The sequence below is a fragment of the Platalea leucorodia genome (genome assembly GCF_965183815.1).
Source record: "Platalea leucorodia genome assembly, chromosome: 7".
In the NCBI taxonomy this organism is placed as follows: Eukaryota; Metazoa; Chordata; class Aves; order Pelecaniformes; family Threskiornithidae; genus Platalea; species Platalea leucorodia.
Window position 1 is genome coordinate 11599251 of NC_138829.1, and position 21025 is coordinate 11620275.

Consider the following 21025-nt stretch of genomic DNA (forward strand, 5'->3'; position numbering starts at 1 on the left):
CAGTTCCCATGCATTGGGGCAAGAGGCTTGGAAACATCCAAGAGCAGAGACAAACGTGGCCAGGCGAGGGTGGGCCTGTTGCCCACTTTGGAGGCAGCCTGAGGCATCTGTCCCCATCCCCCACATCTTCAGCCCAACCCAAGTTTGAGCACTCGCATGGCACTGGTCTGGCCCCAAGGAGAGCCCAGCTCTTCCCTGTCCCCAGGCCACCTGCAGCCCACCAGGTCTTCCTTCCCTGCCACAGTTTGCCCCTCTTCCCCAGCTCTTGGCCAGGACCCTAGGAAGGTCTGGGTCTAAAATATGCCCTGAATGTCAGGCACTGAGGGTCCCTGTGCAACTCCAGCCTCACCCCTAATCCTGGAAAGTCTCTCTTCAGTCACCCCTATTAAAGCAAATATCTCCCCACCCCACTGCCCTCAGGTATCTTGCCGATAAACAAGCTGAAGGGAAAGTTATTAGCTTTTATTCATGGTGTCTAAACTAAAGTAAAACATCAACGGGGTGACTGTACATAATAATAGACTAGATAAAGTCCATTTTTCTTGGGCCCTCTGAAAGTGATCCCCAAGCATTAAAACGGGTCTCTTCTTAATAAATATCTTATCTCCCTGCCACAGAGCCCTGGCTGCAGATAACCAGACAGCCATTACTGTACCTCTGAAATAACCCCATTTCCATCAGGGCCACTTCAAACAGGCTCCTCTTTAAAGACCCCCTCCCTCCCCGAGGGGAGGTGGGGGAGGCTTGAACCTCCCTGAGTGGGGGGGAACCAGCAAGGGCCAGGGGTTTTCATCCAAGTCCCCAGGCAGGGCGAGGGGTTACTGCATTGCAATGCATTCCCTTCCATAAGTAACCACAGAGAGAGTCATTCCCTCTGCGAGCCAAAAGCCTAAATCCACCCCCCCACACCCTGTGCCCTGCATTGGGGTGAGCGGTGCTGGGCTCCCACACGCCAGCTCCCCTGGGTCTGCTCTGCAAGCGGAGAGAAGGTCGGGGAGGAGAGCAGGGACACAGCAGGCAGCTCCCATCTCCTTGTGGGAAAAGGCCTTTCCAGTGTGCGCATCCCAGCCTGCAAGGTGGTGCTGTACAGGTTGCACTGGACTCCTTTATTAATACACCATACAGGTGATAGTGGATTTATTAAGTATATTGCTGTGATTTCACATTTAATTTACTAAGAATACAATGGTTTGGGCTAGAGGACCCAAGGGAAATCTAGGCAACAGTGAGCAAAAATCCATGAAATTCAATGTAGCACACTAATCATGGAGGCATTATAGTATTAATTGCTATAATGATATACTTCTAATCCTATCTTACACCGCGCCACATAATTTCATTGGGTAAGAGGAAAGGAATTAAATTGAGTTCAATACAGGCAAGCGTGTAACTTAATAGAGTAGTTTGACTCCTGCACACTCCCAGGTTTAGGGCTAATGTCATGCAATGCGGTCCGCAGCAGGGAAGAAGGATGGCACAAGACTTTTGACACCCTCACCGAAATCTGGAAGCAATATGGAAAAGTGTTAGATTTCTGCTTTTCGAGAGGCAACCCGGCCATCTAAACGATAATTAGAATTCGTTGTAAAGATGATTTATCATGTCTATCATTGTGCTTGAAAAGGCTAGGTCACCCATGAATGCTGATGAAATTTCAAAGATCTGCTCCCCAAGGACTCCCCGCATCTGCTGCCCTCTGAGATGGGGAAATAGCCCAGGGCAAGCTTCTCATTAATACCACAGGAAAATATAAGCATTTTGTCCGACATAACATTTTTCTTCAGTATTATACCTGACACGATCAGACCTTTAAATAACGTGGCAATAGGGCTCACTTTAAAGTTCATGTACTTGGTGTTGTGTCCCCCCTCCCCGCCCCCCCAGGTTTCAGCTAGGCAGCAGCTCTCCCTAACAAGGCAGGGTTTCGACCCGAAACACACTTTCTCCCGTAACAAATATTGCGTGAGGTGGGCGGAGGTGGTAAAAGTAGCTTTTGATCTTGTTTGTATAGTATGCAGAAGGACATCAAAGCGAGGGAAGAGGGGGAGGGAGAGAAAGGAAAGCAGAGCAGGAATAGCCCTAGACACTGGAACACCAAATAGCTCATGAATAGCTAAATAAAACATAATTAGGAAAACACGATAAATTAGTGGTTCTTTAAAGAGATAGATGGCGGAGCGGGCCGGGAGCGCGGCCAGGGGAGGCGGGCACGGCCCGTTTCAAAGCCGGCCCCGAGGGCAGCCCGGGCGCAGCCCAGGCCTCGGGGGGGGACGGGAAAGCCCCGGGGGCTGCGCTCGGCAGGGCCCCGCGGAGACCCCCCCTCCCCGCCGCCCCGGCAGGCGGCTTCCCCCGGCCCCGGCCCGCCGGGGGGGAAGCCGGGGGGGCACCGGGGGTCCGGACCCGCTCCCTGGGGCGGGGTAAAGGGGATTAAAGGGTTCCCCCCCCCCGGGGCGCTGCAGGTTTCGGGGCGTTCCCGGGCGCTCCCCACCCCGGGGGCGCGGGGGGCGCGGGGGCGGCCCTGGGAGCCGCGGGAGCGCCTGTTTGTTTGGGGTTGGTTGGTTCGTTTGTTTGTTTGTTGTGTGGCCTCTTCTTTATTTTGATCAGGCCCGGTTGCCGGCGCTGGGTTTAATTGATTTGCGGGGCGGGCAGTTGAGACCATCAAGGGAAGCTTCAGCCCGTGCAGGCTCTGGAGAAAATAACGATCGTATCGGTGAAACCGGCGTGAAAAGCAAACACAGCCCCCCCGCCCCCCCCCCCCCCCCCCGGGCCCATCTTCACACGCAGAGGGGGATGCGGCCACCCCGGAGAGCCGGGGGTGCCCGGGTGAAGCTGCAGGGCCGGGCTGGCCGCCTGGGATGCCCCTGGGGTCCGGGGGCCACCCAGAGAAGCCCCCGGCCCTCTCCCGGTCGCCAGCTGCAGCTCCGCGGTGGCTCCGCGGCCGCGGGAGAAGGCGGGATGCGTCCCGGGAAGGACAGGCGTGCGGGGGGGAGAAGAGAGGCCAAATTCACCCCCCGAGGCAGACGTCCTCTCTGCCCCCCAGGTGAGCCGGGCTGGCAGGCTCCGTCCTGCCTCTGGGCAGCTCTCCTTCCAGCTCTGCGCTTGGGTGCTTCCTCCCTCCTTCTCTGCGACACTGGGACTCTTCCCTCTGCTCACTTCACTGGTGCTTCCTTGCCACCCCTGTGGTCCTGGGGGGCCCAGCCCGGCCTGCAAGACCCCTTTTCAGCTCCCACCACAGCAGCAGGGCTCCCTGCCACGGCAAGGCCATGCCCTGCCTGTGCTTGGGGCAATTCAGGCCACAGGGTGGATCCCACGAGTCTGTAGCAAAGCAGGGGCTTAAGCAAGGTCCAGGTCGTGACCTGCCTTGTAGGGGCGGGCTGGGTAAAACAGCTTGATGCGAGGGCCCTCCTGTCGCTGCCTGCGCTTGGCAGCTCAGAGCTGATCTTGGGCCTGCTCTGGCTCGGTCCCTTGCCTCTTTGTGACTCTGCTCTCCAAGGGGAGATCGAAAGCCCTCCTGTAAACAACTGGTGAAGGTCAGGGGAAGGAAAGCCTGACACCACTTAATGAAAGACAGTTGCAGACAATCTTTTGCTCAGTTGTCCGTGTCTGGGAGGCGTGGGGATCTCTGTATTCAAGCTTTTTAATTTCCATTCTAATTTGCAAGTCATAAAGAGAGACAGTATGCAGTCCATGATCTCCCGTTTAATTTCTTGTCACCCTAATCATGCCAGCTTAACCCTCGCTTACTTGCCTAGGTGCTTCTTACACTCGGCCCTAGCTACCACCTCCTCTGTGAAACCTGCCTACCCAGACACATTAGTCCTGCTTGCACTAGATCTGTGGTTCTAATACTATTTCAATGACCTCTGCCCAGATGCATTTGAGCAGCAGCCAGCAGGAAGAGCAGGAAAAAAAAAAAAAAAAAAAACCAAACCTCTGCCTACTTTTTAATATACGGTTGGATGGTTTTTAAAGGGGCTGGTGGGAGTGAGGGTTACTCTTTCCGAGCTCCGCCCGCCTGGTTAGAACCACCTTTTCCCTGCGTGCGGGGACACGCACCCGGGGAGTCCCTCGCCAGGCTGTGCAGTGCGGGAGGGGGGGGGGGGGGGCAAAACCTGGCCCCCTTCCGTGCTGCCGGGGGCCGGGGACCCCGCGGCGCCTCCCGGGGCTGGAGCGGGGCGGGGAGCGGCGGCTCAGCACCCTGGACAGCGGCCCCGCTCCAGCCCCGGCCCCGCGGCGGGGCCGCTGCCACCTCCCTCCGCCCCGCGGCCGCGCCCCCCGCGGAGACCCGGGAGCCGGCGCCCGGGGACCCTGCCTCAGGTCTGCAGCAGCTGGGGGGCTGCGTTTTAGTCTCCTCGGGGCTTTGGCAGAGGGGTCCCACGGGCTGCAAGGGATGGGTGGTGACGGACGCCGCCGCGGAAGCGGGTGCTCTGGGGACTGTTCTGCTCTCTCCCGTGACCGGTTTGCGTTACCGAGCCCTGACAAACAGCGTGAGAAGCAATAAAAACCACCTGTGCCTTAAACAAGGTAGCAGCCCTGCGCCGCCCACCGCTGCCACGGTCCACGGGCAAACCTTCACTCCGCCATAGGGGCGCGAACTGGGATTAACCAAGTCTCCTTCTCTTCATCTTCCTCGCGTTAGCCGAGCGACTCCAGATGGCGGGAAACCCTCTCGGGGGGCTGTGAGTGCCCTGGGCAGCAAACGGGACCTAGGGGAGACTTCGTGTGGGGGGAGGGCAAAGAGAGAGGGAACAAACCAGCCCTGGCTTCTAGCCTTCATCAAATAGTTCCCCCGTCCCCCCAGCACGGCGCAGATGGAGGGGACACTCTGCTTTGTGACAAACGAGTCATTTAAAAAGCAAACATCAAGTTCTACACAATCCATATTTTCATTAAAGGTAAAACAGCATCACAACAAACATGAAACTATCCAAGAAGTTGCAGCAGGAAGAATCAGCTTTGCTGGCCACACACAGCAGAAGCATTTACAGATTTTGTGACTTGGGAACACAGCCTCCTCAGCCTCCTCCCCTCCCTCGTCCGTGTCTCGTCCCTACACCCCTCCCCCCCCGAAGATTATATTGTAAGGACAAAGTCACCAGCCGTGCTCCAGGGAGCTCGGTGTGGCCTCCTCTTGTATCTCCTCTCAGCTCACCTGATGCCTTGGTTACTGGAGAAGCTGCTGTTTTATTTCCTCACCACATTGGATCTTGAGCACATTTTTCTTACTGCCCCGGACAAAGTCAAGGGCTTTATTAATCCTTTAACCAAGCAGAAAGACTCCATTTTCTAACTCAATTTTTAAATATATTTGATTGGAAAGAGAAACTTGTGTACCTCAACTGAAATGGGGCTGCTTTGTCAGTGAGAGACAAAGAACAGAGCAGGTGATGAGTTTTCAACAGCCTAGTGGCTCCTCAGAGCAGATTTCACTCGCAGCAACAGGCAGGAACTTTTGAATTGAGAAATACCGGCAATCCCGAGAACTACACCAGAGGAGCTGGAATCCCAGACCTCGAGCAACCACAGAACAAAGAGGATTTACCAGCCTCCAAGCGGCAGCCGCAGCCGCGCTGCCCGGAGCCCCGCGCTCGGCAGATGGCGGTGCGCCGCCAGCAGCCGCCCCGCTCCCGCCGGGCCGCCGCTCCCGCCGGGCCGCCGCTCCCGGCCCCAGCCCGGCAGCCGGGAGAGCCGCCCAGGACAAGGCAGCTGCCAAGAAGGACCCGAGCGGACCAGGGAATACCTGCACGGCAACTGCCGGGATTTAGCCGTGCCTTCCGCACAGTAGAAAAAGTCCCAGTCAAACACGTGTCACAACAAACGAATGAATCAGCGGACCGCCGATGGTTGGCCTTTCTTTCTTTCCTCCCCCCCCCGTCCCCCCCCGTCCCGCAAAAGGGTGCTTTATAAATGAAGTTTTAAAATCAAGTGGCTAGACCAACCAATTCATCGGTCTTCTTCAGAAAACCTTCTTTTTTGAGTTATTCAGCTTTAGCGCTGAAGTTTGGCTGTACGTTGTTTACTCTCTGTCCTGGGATAGAAAGGATGAAGAGCTGAACCAGCGTCAGGGTGCTGACAGCCTGAGAAGGCAAAGGAGAATGAATGCAGCTTTCTGTGAAACGAGGCGGAAAGCGGGTGTGAGAGCATCAGTCTTGCACATGGAAAACATTGCTGGAGAGACTATGACGCAAAGAGTGATGACAGGTTCTTGCATAATATGACACTTAAAACTACAAATGGTTCACTAAACTGGAAAAGCACTCCCTCTGTACCCAGACATTTTCAAGCTACAAACACTTCACTGGTACATGAGGCTCCTATGGGCTTACCAATGTTCTTGCATTTGTACCTCTGGGCCATCCTGAACCGGTAGCCAACAAACATGGAGGCAATGAAGAGCAGGACCAGCTCCAGCTCCTGGCAAATTAAGCAGCTGTCTAGAGCAGCAGTCAACAAGACACGGCAAAATGACCATGAGCTCCAGTGCCTCTCTTCCCTTTGCCAGAGCTCTAGAAAGCCAGTCTGGAAGCTACAGACCCCGCTGCAGAAAAGGGAAGGTCTCTCTGGCTCTCTCATACAGGCACATCTCCCCCACAACAGAAGGGACACCAAGGCAGAATTTTTTTTTCCTTCTAATTGCAGAAGACACCTGGCCCGTGCCCTCATTTATAGGGCAATGTATTAAACTTTAGCTACTTTGGCTGCATAGCTGAGAAGCCTTCAGCCAGCTCTGCTGAATACATCGAGCCAAAATAATCCATCACATACCAGATGAAAACTGATGGTTCAAACAAAGGAAAAGTTTATTTCCAGTAGGGGAGGAAAGAATTCAGAAATATCTTCTTCAGAAGACTCAAATGATAACTGGAAGAAGCAATCTCCCTGGTTCACTGATTCTGCTAACTAAACCTTAACAGGGACTTACCTGGAAAAACGTGTTGCTTCGAGCAGCAAAGGTTACTTTCTCCTCTGTTGGTCCTTCTGGCAGGTGGGATGGGAAGAAGAGGTCAGAGTGAAACAGGGGTTTGGAAATGCAGTCAGGAAGAAGGCGCATGAACGTGAAAGGAAACAAGAGGGAAAAGAGAGGGAAACTGAGAGGGCAAGGGAAGGCTAAGAAAAGGCCAGAAGAAGTAGCATTCCCACACAGAGGCAGATGCCCCACTGGGAGAGAGATAAGGGGTCAAAACTTCATTGAAAAAGACCCTGCCACTGAACAAATGGCCCTTTGCTTTTATTTTTTTTTAACTAACAACCCACACATGAGAAGGAGGGGCACAGGAGTGGATGGTTTGTCATTACAATTATGTCAGCTCATAGTATTATTTTTTCTTAACTGCCTCAGTTATATTAATGCTGGTATAGCTAAATGTGGCGCAAGTTACAGGCACGCAGGTCCCAGAGGTGTCTCCTCACGTCTCCGAATGATCTGTCCCAGGACAGAGCAGTTGCTACCAGCAGTAAAGGATCTCTCTTGTACAACGCTCAGCCATGCTGAAAAGTCAGCTCTTAAAGGAACATGGGCAACAACTTTTTTATTATTACTAGTATATTCAGAAAATTTCTCAAGAGACATTATATAAAAAGCTAACTATAATATTAATCGATGCTCTTTCTGGAATTCATGGTACATGGAAGACTATTGATACTTGCTCCTAGTAGGAAGGCACATGAAGCCAGGTTAGTTATCTCTCTTTCTGTCAAAAAAATAGAGTTTTATGCAAACACATTCTGTATTTGTTTTTATTAATCAATAAATAACAAGTAATAATAATTCCTAGCTTCATGGAGCCGTATCCACAGGCTGAAACTTCTGTGATAGAAACGCTGTTCACTGCTCGCTGGCTGATGGACACCAGCCCAGATGTGATGAGTACTGGACAGCAAGTGAATCCTGGCACTGCCTGTGTTCCTGGATGCCGACAGGCTGAAAGATGCAGTATCTTACATGTTGACTTTCTAGACCACTTACAATTAAGTCTAAATATGGATTTTAGAGCTAAGTTTAGGCTTTGGGGCTGGAAAGGCATGACTTTGCAAGCTGCTGGCCTCTTCAGGGATATTAGATGTTTAATACACAGCCTGCACAAACATAAAAATCCAGTGCCTGTTTTTGAAGTAGTGTGGTCACTCTGTTTTTTCTTTAAACCCTTATTACTAAATGGAATGTGTAAGAAGAGCCAGGAAAAATATGTTTGTATTTACTAGGGAAAGAAAAATAGGGAGGGAAGACGTGAACAACATTATTATATGTGATGAATCTCCTGTTTACTTTAGAGAGTCTGGAAATTGCCTTATTTTTTCAATTGGACCACATGTCTTTGTAAAAGATGTGTTCCACTCCAAACCATAAATATTCCAGGGACATCCTATTAGCAGTGTTATGCAAGAGAGGGAACTAGTTTATCCCAATGGAAGCATTCACACTGCCTCCTGACATGCATTTGTTTTAAGCCTGTCTTCTACACCCCCTCTATAGCAAAGGGGATTCTGTCCAGGAGCCTCACTACAGCCTCTGTCCTCCCTTGGGAGACGTCTGGGAAGATAAGCCTCTCACACATGCCATCTGAAATCAGTGTCATGTGAATATCCTCTTCTGGCCTTATAAACTTTGAGTCTATGAAAACAATAAAACACTATTCTTTCATTTGACATGAGCACAAAACTGCCTTTTACAATTTTACATCTGAATCTGGTTAGCGGGAGCCTGGGATGCCACCACTTTGACCTTTAGTATTTGGCAATGCGCTGCTGAGGTACGAAGCCAACAGTGGTCCCCAAAGAAACCTGCACGACTCTGCGGACTCCACATTGTGAATACAGCAGGGCAAGTACGGCTGATGAGGCAAGCTTACGTACAGGCTGCAGTGAGAGTGGAAGGATCAAGTTGGAATAAAAATCCTGTCAGATGTTCTCCTTCTAATTCTAAATCACCTTTTAGATCCCATCCATCCATGGGGGAGATTAAGGTGGCCAGGAACACGATCCACAAAAGTCGGCATACTCCACAGGAAGCTGCTTATCCCGAGAGGAAAAATTCAGGAGGGAGCTCAAGACACTGCAAAGAGAGAGGCTATGGTGCAAAGAGCCACTCCTTCCTACTCCAGATCCTCCCTTGCCTGGAGCCAGGTGCTTATGAATTCTGTCCCCCAGGCAACAGAGGCACCAAGGGAACCTCCTTCCAGATCTCTGGCTGCCAGAATTTAAATTGCCCTTCTCGACAGCCCACCAAAAGTAATTTTTGCATGCGCCAGTCGAGCTTCACAAACCTTCCGCCCTGGTAGTAAGATCAGCAAAACACAGGTTGGGCCAGACAGCATTTGGGATTGGGAATCACTGGTTTTACCTGAAATAACAAATGCACAGATCACTGTAGCAGTTTTAGTGTCTTCTGTTTGTTTATTCTGTTCCATCAGTGTACACAAATATCTGGTGTTTTCCTGGTTTTAAGCCCATGTGAAAGAGAAAAGACTTGGCTTTCTGTTTGGATGTCATAATATTAATAGAGAACATCTTTAGAGGCTTATTACAATGCAATATTGCTAATTCCAAGCATTAAGAAAATGAAGAAAAAAAAGAGGACGTAATGAATCATTCCTCCCCACCCTACAACAAAAATCACGAGAGTAAAAATGGCTTTGATTCCATTTGTTTACCAGTTTCTGAGCATTTCTGTGTTGTCAGACGACTATTTCAAACCTTTCTGCTGCAATGAGAGCTAGGAACTGTCTTTATTTAAAGATTCTCAGTTATCCTTAAATCACATGAATCCTGAAGCTGGAGCCTTTGGGGCAAAATCATCTAACAAAACAAGCTAACAAGGAACAAAACAAGCTTACAAGGTATTTGGGATGAAAATACCAGAGCAATTAATGAACCATTGACACAGAACAGGTTCATAAGGTTGGCTATGCTGCAAGACCCAGAAAAGATGACATTTGCTAGAACAGATTGAAACTGCCTGAACCGAAAAAGGGCCAATATACTACACTTTGGGTATTAATCCAGATCAACCATGCACAATGTTCCTGGGAAAAAAAAAATAACTGAACAAAAACCCACGCCCCAAAAACAGCTGGAGCTTTTGTTTTGAGGCCAGTTCTCCCAGTCCCGATCTCTTACGGAGTCAGGAAAAAGCTGCTGGCAAAACCAGCTCTGTGTAAGACTCATGAAATGTGGTAACTAAACATTATTATAAATTTATTTCATCTTGACACCAAAAACAGCTCTAGAGCTGTTTTATGATACTGTGAAGGTTAAACTACTACAGAACAAGTACTCCTGCATGCGGCTCCTATAAAAGTGTCACTGAATTATTTCTAATTTTAGTGCCCGTTGTTCTAAAAATTGCTTCCCACTGCATTCCAGGAAGCAAGAAAAAAGGTGATTCACATAAACCTTGCAGCTGAGGAACAACACGGACCTAACCGGCGGAGCTGAGCAGCTACGTACAGCTAGGTCTGTATCGAGCTAAGACTGCAGGGAGACTCACGAGGGGGTTCAAGCCACCGTACCACAATGCTTGTGGCTGATTTAGTGATGTTGCCCCACTTTTTAGCAAACTAAGAGAAACAGGTACTTTTAGGGTAGGATTAGTCTCACTTACTTCAGCCATCCAGTTTAAGATGATGAGATGAATCACACCTGAGAATGGCCATTTGTCTGCACTAACCATAAAGTTAGTTCAGGCAACTAGATATTTTATTTACCCTTTTTTTTTTTTTCAGGTGAATCATATCCAAGTATCCAATAAAAGGTAAATTGGCACAACACTACTCCAGCTTCAAATACTGCTACACCCCCACCACCTGGGACCCAAAGTTACCACAAAAAATGAGGGAAAGAAAGCTCAGACGGTAGATATTACAAACTTGCTGGACATACTTGTAGAAATCAGTGCCTTCCAAAGGCATTCCCTTTACTGGTATTCCCAGACAGCAGTAAAAATCATTACCTGAGAGCTGGGTCTAAGAACACAAAAAAGACGATATGAAGCCATGTAACTAAAGGGAAATGTAAATCACCGATCTCTGTATCAGACAGAGAGAGAGCAAAAACTAGTTAGTGAGATGACCACCAGCACTCGTCAGCTACCTGTATAAATTGCTGGATACTATGAACACCTTTAAAATGAAAGTAATGCAAATTCTAAAATCACAGGTTGTCAGATAAATTTTTGTCAAAGGGAACCAGAAATAAATCATCTAGCAAAAAAATCATGCCTTCATTGTAATCAAGCACAGACTTTGTCACCCCATTTATCTCATAGGGATGCCGTTACTGCTGACATGGACAATTAACTGTGTTTGGAAAATACATTTTTCAAAAATTATCTGCATTCTTCATCATCAGTTTTGAGCATAAAATCACTTTCAGGGAGAAATAATTTCAAGGCCTGCGCCTCAGTTGGAGCAAACTGGTATAGCTACACAGAAATGGAAGACAATATGCCAGCTTACACAGGCTGAAAGTATGGTCGTTAATTCATGTCTATAGGGTCGGAAGCTGCCAGCAGGGGGTGAGCCTCTTCTCCCCCCAAGGTCAATAAAGCAAATGGTCAAATCAGGCCTAAGAATTTCTGATGATCGAGGTGGTGGATGTCTGGTCTCAGCGTGGAAATTATTGCATGAACAACATTGCAAGTACCATCCCAGAAGCTAAGCATAAACCCTCTGTGAATGTTGACTGCTGATGTCCAGAAGTACTTTTTTTTTGGTATTAGCTTTTCATAAAATAGCTTTTCATTGTTATTTTTAAGGACTTCTAGAGATGCAACTACCTCTTGTTCAAGAACCTAAGTATGACGCCTAAGTATGATGCCCTGATTACAGCACTACTCAATAGCTGAGAAGCACCAATATTCAGATTGCTCCTACGCAGAGGGGCGTTATTCAGTAGATGACAAAGAAAGAGCAACCTGAAACACACCTTTCTTAATTCAAACATGAATTTGATTTGAATGCATACTTTACTAGGTGTTGCCACCCGAGTCTCTGACCAATCAGCAGCCCATCTGACATGTGTATACTGAAACTAGGGGATGCTGCCAAAGCCTTAAGCAGCCTACAGAAAAGGGCGGGGAGGGAGGAATGTGCTTCTACTTCCTCTTCTTGGGCAGAGCAGACAAGGAGAAATGCCTCCTTAGTCCAGGGGTTAGTCCAGAACCAGGAGGTTTAATCCACCTATGCTTCCAGTCTGGCCATAACACATTTGCTATTCATTTTAAAAGGGAGTAAAAAAAAAAAAATTATATGTTATTACCCAAAGGCCAAGATTCCAGTGATAAGGAACTGGAATATTGTCCGAGATGTTAATAGTAAGAGCTAAAGACACACTCTGCAACTGCGGGGCAATGTTTTACTAAGTTTAGCAGAAAAGTCTCCTCCCTTCATCCCCTCAGGCTTTTGCTTAGCTTAGACAATATCACAAGGAAGGGCTGTTTGCCCAGAGGTTTTCACTGCGTATTTGTTGGGGATTTTTGTTTGTTTGTTTGTTCATCCACATGGCTTACTGCCAGCTTATGAAAACTACAAGCCTGTCATCAGGAGTTCACCCAGTCTGAGAGAGGAAAAACAATGGTTAGAAGTCAACCTGATTCCATACCTTTAAAATGCCACAAAATACAACACAACACACTTAAAACAGGTGTTCCCGTAACGTTGTGACACTCCCCGGTTTCAGCCACAGACTGTAATGAAACATCGGTTTCTATAAGTAATCAGTAGAAGTTTGTCTTGACATGGACAACCCAGTACAACACCAAGGTCTTGTCTTTGTGTAAGCAGAACCTCCCCTGCAGGTTTGCTCCTCCAGAATGACTGACACTATCCTTAAAAAAACAAAACTCTTTTCTTACCCCTATCAGTCAGGTTTCTCTCAAACTTTTTCAGGGCACGCTACACTCAAACACAGGAAAAAAAGCAACACTTACATCATCTTGAGCTGTACTAAGAAGAGGAAAGAGGATTCCCTGGAAGCAGGAAACCCTGCTTTGTACAGGTCATATTCCCACTGAAGCCAGCAGAGAGGATCAGACTTACCAACTGGAGATGGGGCAGGAGAGAAAAACACGGGGTCAGATCCCAGCTGGTGTAAATCAGTGTAACTCCACTCAACTTAACAGGGTTGTGCCGATTCAAGCCAGCTGTGGATCTAACCCACAGCATGTTTTGCAAGTGTATTTTCAGCTCTTCAGGGCTCTGCTCTGCTGTGTTTAAACATTCACAACACCCACTGAAATTAATGAGAACTGTGTGTGCAGAACACTAGCGTTATTTCTTTTTAAATATTTGGGAGGTGCTCGGAGACTGTGATAATGAGTGCCATATATTAGAACCCAGACAGAATGGTATTGAATCATCAGACCCTTAAGTGGGACAGGTCATTAATCTTTTCCTTGGGAAGAGCATTTCAATTTTTGCCTTGGCAAATGAGGAATCATCATTAATAGATGTGGGGGTTCTACCTTTGCCAAGTCCCAGACAAAGTGTGTTTTTCCATTTGCCTTGGGCTTGTGTAAGCTTGCCTAAGGAGGCCAGCCTTGCAGTTTGAGAAACACTGCTAGCAGCCACCATGCCCTCATTCCCAGCTAAATTAAGCCCTATTATGCTGTAATTAACCTTGCCTAACTTGTTCTGAGTTACAGCAGTAGGTAAAAATCATGCTTTTCCTAGGCTGTCCCCAAGAAGCATTTTTACATATCAGGCTTGCCTACTCTTCAAATATTTCCAGCTTCTCCTGGAACCTCTTCTGAAGATCACAGCTTGACTGCAGGCAACATCAGAACTCCTCTTGACTTCAGTGAGGCCAGAATCACCTGCAAATATACTCGTGCACCTCATGTTCATGCCAGATGGCATATTTTTGAAGCAAACACAATACCACAGAAGTGACGGTGAGAATACACATATACACCTTCTTGGTTTTTAAGGTTTAAAACATACACATAGGCAGATCACCAAGTTTCCTTGGTCAAATTTAAAGCAGTAAAATTCCATTTTATGAATTATTCTGTTGCCTGTTTTATTTAGATGCAGGTTAAAAAAAATAAAGAAAAAAGGAACCTAACACATTTCTAGTTCCATTTGACACTTGGGGTAAGGGTGAGAAGAATGAGCATAAGGTAGGAAGAACTTCTCATTTACAAAGCTACCTTTTTACAAGAAAAATAAATTGTTGGCAGAATTGCCATTTCTAGATTTTTTTTTTTCCCCTCCTCTTCTTAAAAACTTAACATTCTTCAGCTGTATTTTGAAAGATCCAGCGGTTTAGCTAAGGACCATCCAACTTGATTAAGTCCATGGACCTTCAAGCCAGGCCATCAATGCAACAGGCATAGAAGCTGACATCCACTAAAGTCATTCCGATGAAGGTAGGACAGAAAGTCCAGATAATCCTTTAACTGCCTGCAATAAAGCGTATACATGGAAAATACAGTATAAACCAGCACAGCATAAAGGCTACACCACCCTAAATAAAAGGGCACTCAAAGAAAAAAAAGTGCGATTGCTGAATACACGTTGCACACATTACCGGTGGGAAGCCTCTGAAGAATTCAGCCTGGAGAGTCAAAGGCAATCTGATTTTTTTAATCTGTGTCTGGATGTACGGGGGGAATAAAGGAGAGACCGAACGGTTACGCAGTCAGTGTAACAGCCGGCCTGCAACGGAGCCAGCTGACAGCAGAATTTATCCTACCTGTTCCTTCTAAGATGTTAAACTCCTCAGTACATACAAAACTTTTTTTTTTTTAAAGAGCTTGCACTGACATTACTCTTTCTGCCATCCCGGGCGGGAACCCCGGCGAGCGGCGGGTCTCCTCCTGCCGCACCGGGCCCTCCGCCTCCCTCTCCTCGCCGCCCGCCCCAGGTGCTCGGGGCCCCCGGCGCTGCGGGGCCGGGCAGCTCCGCCGGCCCGCCGTCCAGCTCCGCCTTCCCCGGGGCCGCCCCTCTCCCCGCCGCCGGCCCGGCGCGGCGCGGCGGCTCCCCCCGCTCGGGCGGGTGGCTCCGGCCGGGGGCCGGGCCCGCCTCTGCCGCCGGCGCTGCAGGTCTCCGGCGGCGCCAGGGGGCTTCGCTCGTCCGCCGCTGCCGGCCCGATGCCCGGGCCTCGCTGGTCAAGTGGTCCTAAACATTTCACAATTATGATAGAGAACTGTTGAACTGTTAAGAACCACTGCACCAAGGAGGCTGAGGAGCCGCGGTCCGCGGGGGGAGCGGGGCGGGGGACGCGCTGCCCGCTCGCTCCTGGCCCGGGCTTGGCTCTTCCTCTCGCCGCGGCGGACCTGGGGATGAGACAAAACACACGGCACTGGCGGGCGGGCGGCTCCAGCGCCGCGGGGAGAGGGCCCGGCCCGGCCCGGCCCGCCGCCCCCCGCCTGCCCGCCCGCCCCGCACGCTCCTCACTCAGCGCCGCCACTTACTGATGGCCACCGTCCCGCGAACGTCCCCCTGGCCTTGCGCTGGGGCTTTGAAAGCTTGGAGGCAACAAGCTTTCTTTAAAAAAAAAAAAAAAAAAAAAAAAAAAAAAAGAAAAAAAGTCTAAAAAGAACAACAACAAGAAGCCATTCTCCTCAGAGGCGGCAGCCCGCGACGGGCGCCCCGCAGCCGGTCCCCCGCTACCCCGCCGCGGCCGCCCCTCTGCCGCGGCTCGGCGTGCGGGGCCCTTTTATACCCGCGCGGGTACCTCGCGGTGGATGAGCCGTCCCCTGCCGCGGCAGCCAGGAATGCAGCCCTCGCCCCTGACACGACCAGTTTTTCCAGGCTGCCTTCGCACTGACGGGGCGGTTTTGTTTCCAGCCATCATCTGGGGCAGCCAAACGTCAGCAGGTAGAAAAGGACAAACCTGTTCCAAGGCGGCGCGTTTCCTCCCGGCCGCCCTCCCGCCCTTCGCCCTGTCACCGGGGGGAAACTGCTCGACAGGTTTCGCCGAGGCTGGAGGTGGCTCCGGGAGGTGAGTAAGAGACTCCACCCTGCGCCCTCCTGACAGGAGCTGCTGCTGCTGCTGACAGGCCGCCTGCCCTCGGCACCCTCCCGGCTCCCCTCGCCTGGCTGCCAGCCGTAAAAAAACAAAACAACAAAACAAAACAAAAAGAAAAAAAAAAAAAAGCCCTAAACCGGCCCGTCGCGTTCTGTGGGGGATTTCGTCGCCGCAGCGTGAACGCCCGCCTTGGCCCAGGCTGCATGCTTGTCGTGGCGTCGCGCCTGGCGGGGACGGCTGCTTCCCGCCCAGCCTGCCCCGGGCTGGCCTGGGGTGGAGAGGCTCGGTCTCCTGCCTGCCGTCCCCGGCGTTCAGAGCTGGGTCTCTCCTCCCTCCCCACCAGCCAATGTTCTCTGAGAGGCGGGGGGGTTGCCTGCCAAAGGCAATCTGCAAAAGCCCCCCGACATCCCTGTGTGGGCTGGCGCCATTGCCATGGGCTGCCCTGCCCTCCAGAAGGGTAGCACAGCGTATCCCCCCAGCCTGGAAGTGTTCACGGCAGGCTTCGCTCTCCTGAGCGTGGGTTTTTTTTGCTCAGAAATGGCGTGAGAAACCACCCACTGTGTGCGGGGGGCTGGGTTTGCCCCATCTTCCCCCACGCTCCCCACAGCCCTGCTGCTGTTTCCCCAGGGGAGGCATCTGAGGAGCTGGCGAGCACCTTTTCAGAGCTCGCTTTCTGCTGCTGAGTGTTCCTGACCTCGAGAAGATCACACTGCTTGGTTTCAGAAAGGCAGGACTAAGAAACCAAGACTGAGAACGGTGAAGAAGGGCCTGATTTTCAGAGGTGTTGGGCAGCCAACGGGGAGGATGCCCCAAATTTCCAAAAATCAGGCCGCTTGCTCATTGTCACACCCTTAGCCGTGACTCAGGGAGCAACCATCTCTGAGTTGGGGCTTCTTCAATTAATTCCTCTCAATTTTACTCTCTTCATCAACAGAATAGCAACGAAACCTAATTCACCAAGGCTTCCGAGCTGCGTTGTTGGGGTGAGCTGAAAGGCCTTCACGCCCTGCCGCCTGACAGCAGGCTTCCCCGTGGTGGCAGCGGGGATGCCGGTTGGTGGTGGTGCCGGGCTGCCTGCGTTGCCTGACCGCACGCTGCTCTCGCCAGCCAGCCCCGGAGACACCATTTCAAAGAGATGTGGATGGTAAACCCCGCTCTGCCAGTGACTCAGCCTATGGCCTCAGCCAAGTCACTTCACCACACCTTGAGAGGGAGAGATAATGCTTACCTACCTCATCTTATGAGGCTTCACTAATGTTTATATAGTGCTTTGAATGTTTAAAGAACCGTCTAAGTGCTGCGTATGAATTTTGGCACTCCAGATCCTATGATCTTTGGCCCTTTAAAAATATAGAGGAGACTCAAGCCGGTCCCCGAGGAAATGCCCGTACAGGTGTCACAGAGCAGCAGCGGAGGGAGAGGCCTTCGTGGCTGTGCAGCAGCCATCACAGCTCGTGTGAACATGGTACTCGCACCAGAAGCAGGAGCAGACCGGTTGCTCTAGGAGCCTATGCAAACCTCATGCTGAGGAAGCTCCCCGGATCTAGGCTGGAGGCGTTTCAGTCCACTTTGGTTAAACCAGCTCCTGCTCTTTTGCTCTGCCCTCTCAGACTCAAACCCAGAAGTTAATTTTGTACCTTCTTCCAGATAGCCCAATCCATAAGGCCTTTCTGGACTTTCTCATTGTCCCAAAAAGATACTTGCTTGCCTTGGGTAGAGGAGGGTGCACTATTTGTGAGTTAATTCAAAGGGGACCTCTGTCCTTACTATCACTGGAAGCAAGGCAGTTCTTTACGTGCTGTGAGAAGAGCCATTTGTTTTATGACACAGTGTCCTAGGTCTCCCGCTCCTGCCGGTGATGTACACGGCATGCGCAACATGATCGCGCTAGCCGTGTTCTATATATAATCCCGCACTAACTATGCTGCCAACTCTTGCCTGCCCCTGACAAACACAAACCCACACCCACACCCACACCCACACCCATGGCTCCACGATACCACCCAGCTAAATAATAACCCGACTGTCCGTACTAACTGGGTGCAAAAGCCCTTTCCAGCCAAACCAGTCAGAACCCACTACCGCACTGGTGAGATATATAATCCCCAGGGATCCCACCACTGTTCTGGTCCGCGTTCAGACACACGTGGCTGATGGCCCCTAAAGAAGGACTCTGAGCCCCAAGCGGGGAATTGCTTGGGGCAGCCAGGGGGACCTGAGGTACAAGAACCTGTATGGGGTTTAAGCAGGATTAATCATCTTCTGCTTTGAATTTTTTTTTAATAAGTGTTGGTGGTTTTACTGATTGAATTTTTAAGTTGGGGGTTTTTTTCAGGGAAGAATATAATAAAAGAAAGTACAGGTCTCTTGTGTTTCTTCGTAAGGGCTGGCTAGAGCGAGCTTTAGTGGCTTAAAGGGATCCACCTGGTCAATGTATAAATTCTCTTAGATCACGAGTATGAAAAATGTTCTTTTTTTAGTAACTTACATGTTAGAGAGCAGTGGGCAAATGTACATTTAATTTATTTATGTAATTATGTACTAAGTTCTGTTTCTCACCTGTATACCCCCAATTATAAAAGTAAGAAAGCTAACATCCTGCTGCCTCCCTTAGCTAGGTAGAGTCTCCCATAATAGGCTGAAGGCTTTGAAAAGTAGAAGAGTAGAGGTGCCTAACAGCAGGAATGGACAGACAGCACTACGCAAGGGATAAGCCATGTATTAATTGTTCTTCCTCTGTGATGGTACAAAAGGTGTTTGAAACATTAAAATAATAGAATTGGTTCTGAAATTGTACAGAGGGGAAAATTTAGTTGTAACAGAAGGAATAGTAATTAGTCCTTAATTTCTATTGATGGTTAAACTAGGTATATCCTAGTTTATATCCTGCTCTTTTCAGCTGCATATATGTGACTACAGTAGTTCTGTGCTTGGTTTTTAAGGGACCACAGTGCAATAAATGGCCCTGTTAAACAAGCAGCAGGTATGTCCCACACACCTTTGCAGTCCAGGGGCACAAACCCAATAAAAAGGACTATGCTACCCACCAGCGGGGACTCATCGCACTAGATGCTGAGAGCTCTCTGATTGCGCCGACACCCCTGAAACCCGGAGGAACAGCACACTGTAACGTGGAACACGGTGGTTCCAGCACCTTGTACAGCAGGCAGAGTTTTCTTGGGAGGGGGAAGCAAATACTAATCAGCTGATGGTGTCAAACAAAGAGGGCAGCACAAAAGGAGACATAATGCCAGGGGTGATTGTAAGAGACAAAGAGCCGGCCCGGGAGGAAGTGAAGATGAAGGATAAGCTTGTGGGAGGACATAAAAGGGTGTGCTGTTTGCATGGCAGAATATGGAAGATCATTAATGCTCTGGTAACAAGAGGAAGATTATATTTCAAGGAGGTTCTACTTTGAAAAAACGATGTCGTGAAAAATGACTGGGAGGTGCTACCATTATTATCCATCAATGTCCCCACACTCCTTTGGCAAAAGGTCCCCATATACTTTCCTGCCAGTACCTTATTCCACAGGTAATATCATGGAAGGGCATGGGACAACCCAAAGTACTGTTCCTTGTACTACAACATGTTTTATCTGACAATTCTAAACTTAAAATAAATCCAGCACGCAAACTAAGCCTGGACATGGAGCTTACCGTTTCTCGGCTTATCATTTTTACCTTCCTTGTCATTTCCCTACTGATTTGCTATTCTTGCTCGTTATTGCTCACCTCAAATTAGGTTGGAAGTTTCTTAAGCAAAGACCCGGAGTGTGACATGTCCTGTAAAGTACCTATCGTATTCTTGGGCCTGGTAAACAGAAAAAACCCTGTGCAAGTGGATTTTCTCCCACCCTGGGAAATCAGCATTCCGTATGTTCATAGCAAACACTGATGGGGCAACTTCTTGTTTACTTTAGCTGGTTCAAACTCATTTATCAATACAGCAGCCCACTACGTGTCACATGTGAGCATAATAATAGCTTGATAGTAACTTGTTTTGCAGTAATAAACACCTTGAGAGATGGCCTAGTGCTTCCTCATAAATAGGACGCCTTTTGAGATTATTGCCTAAATAACATCAAGTGATTTATAGAGAAATAAGATGGGGTGGGATGTTTTCCCAACCAAGAACTTTTAGAAAGATTGCGGGTTTGCCATGCAGTCGTTAAATTAATAAAGACATGCTAGAAATTAAAATATGGATAACAGCTTCATGCGAAGCTAAGAATTCACATTCTATTGGAAAATGCCACCTTTGTATGCACAAAATTTTGATTAAACCCAAAATTATCAATTTAACAGGAGAGGAGTTTTTAATCTCATATGCTCTATCTAAACAGACAGTTCATCATCCCTGAGCACCGCAGAGGCTACGTACTAATTTAGCCTGTAATACCACACTTCCCCATTTTCCTTGTTCTGATTTAACATCTTGTTCATTCCAGCAGTTAACTGCGTAAATTACATTACACAAATTAATGTACTTTTTCCCTCTTTGGGAGAATTTTTCAAGTCAAGCTTTGTCCGTATACAGTAGCACAATAGCTAGCAGTAAACAACAGTACAAATTTTCTGTTTTCTACTTCTAATTTTCAATTTAATTGTTAAACATGACAGTTCTTTCAATAACGAGTGTAGAATAAGGAGGCCTGAGGGCTTTGCACACTTGCAGGCTGGACCAGTGGGCACAATTACCTGTGCATCAGCAGCTATTAAAAAAAAAATAAAAGGCGTGAAAAGCAATCCTTGCGCTGCAGAGACGCCGCGTGAGCTCTCAGCGGCTGTGTCCTGGGAGAGCCGTCAGCCTCTGCATCGAGAGCTCGGTATTAAGGAGAGGTTTCAACTCCAGCAGTGGAGGCCCTAAATACCATTAGGAAAAGCATATTACAAGCAACGAGGAGGTACTTCTGCAGTCCCGGTGTAGACTACACTTTGCCATGACTTTCCACTGGACGCTTAGGAGCCACGGCGGTGCGGCGGAGATGACGGCCGGAGATGTGTGCGTGAGCAGTGGAATCCACGGAATCCTGTTTCACAGTCAACTCTGGATA